Consider the following 2,062-nt stretch of genomic DNA (forward strand, 5'->3'; position numbering starts at 1 on the left):
GTTGATGATGATATTTACACTGGATTTGGATTTAATGCAGTTGTGTCTGCAAACAGAAATAATAAAGCTAAATGGTTTATTTACAGAAACAATTACAATCTATTTGAAATTTGGCCTATAAATTTGATTAGTTTGTTTGATCGTTTGAATAATTGTAGCAAGGTTAGATGTTGTGGGAAGAAGGAGGCGGGAACCGGCGAACATTCAAAGACTTTAATAAACGTAAAATAAACAAATACAAAACGAAAGTAAAGTAAAGGCAGCAGTCCCTCACCGACGACTGCTGCCACATAAAACAGAAACAAAACTTCAAATAAAATCCAGGCCTGGCCTCTCTCGTCCATCACCGTCGTCGCTCTTCCTTTCATGCTCCCGCTCCTCCGTGAGGGATACGAGACCGGTGCGATAATGCCGCTCATTATCACTCACGCCACCGGCCTCGCGCCGTTCTCTCACGGCCCTCGGCCTCGTCCTGCTCGCCACAATAATCTAATGGATGATGGTAACTTAACAAGGAAAATGAGAAATTAGTCTTTTTATGTACATTCTGGTTTTACAGCAACAACATGATTGTAAATAACATGTGGGGGTGATCACCAGGGTAATGCAAATTTTAGGGTAATTTATCAAACTAGAGCAGTGAAACATTTGTACTTTTGTTTATTTACCAAGAAAATAAATCATTTTCGTTGACAGATGATAAATTGTTTTTAAATTAGCATTTCCAAATAACCACTATATTTATAGTGACCATTGATGGATAGGGATCTGCCTGGTGACAAGGAACAAAAAATTGGTCTCTACACTGAAAGTATGACCTATAATTTTTGAAACCGTGTCACTGTCACACCAGAAATTGCTTTGCGGGATAATAGCGAGGCTTCGCAGAAGAAATTGTTGTGGCAGAGTCAACATAAAGATTGATAGAAGGTTTTTTCCCCCCTTTTTTCCGGAAGCCATCAGTTCACAGAATAAGACCATTTGTGGTCACAGGCAATATTATTATAAAACTTATCATCTTGCATTGAGGCCTCAAGGAGATTAATGTTTTTATCTCCTTTTTGAAACCGCAATATGATTTGACTAATTTAACTTCAGTTCATCTAACCCTGTTTTTTTCAGGCTAGACCTTTTTTTCATTTGTAAGAAATAATGTCTATAACCAAAAATACCCCCCACAAAAATCCTTCAACTGATTATTTTGGTTTACCTACAAGTGTTTACACACAAATGTATACAGTATAATATTTAAAATAATTTTGAATGATATAAATACAGTTCGAGTATTTTCTGACCAGAAGTCCTTGTGAAATCTATTAATGCAAAGTGCTCTGTTAGCATTTTTAAGTAATTGTATGTCTTTCAAACTTGTCCATGTTCATTAAGCAGGTAAACACGGCACTAATCTTAATATCATAATCTCAAAACATGCCCACTGCCCTCTGTGACTCTGCTAATCAAACGTTCTCAGTCTGTAAATCATTCACCTTGCATTTCTAGAGCCTCTTAAGATCACTTGATCACTGAGACCCCAGCATTACTTAGAAGAATTACAGCTGATGACAATGTTTTCCTGGCACCTTCAATGTAGTTAAAACCCCTGCTGTGCAGATGATTCATTGAAATATCATTCGTCACTTGAACAGGTTCCAAATGCTGTCCGATGGGGCTGATCTTCGCGAGACTCATGAGTTGGGTCAGACAGTGTGTGGTATGTCTTCTCAAAGGGAATGTAAACTATGCCTGTTGGTGTCAGGCCTTTTTATAACAAGGGTTTGAGCCAGGTGACACAAAGTGTCATTGAGCTAAAGAGGAGCCTTTTCTGTCTCCAATCATTTGCCTTGTTGTGTATGATGGGAGAAGTCAGCAGGTGTCACTCATATTTTGGCCTCTAGCATTAAATGGAGATCAACACATATCACTGCGGCATGCATTGCTGACATTGAGTGATGTCTGGACTCTGAAACATAGGTTAGGAGACGTTGCCAGTGAAACAAATTTGGAAGTTGGAAATTTCATTTCAGTACTGAGAACAGTCATTTTTTTAAACAATTCCTCTCAC

This window comes from Rhinichthys klamathensis, unplaced genomic scaffold (assembly GCF_029890125.1).
Source record: "Rhinichthys klamathensis goyatoka isolate OS25496 unplaced genomic scaffold, OSU_Roscu_1.1 h1tg000303l_1, whole genome shotgun sequence".
NCBI lineage: Eukaryota > Metazoa > Chordata > Actinopteri > Cypriniformes > Leuciscidae > Rhinichthys > Rhinichthys klamathensis.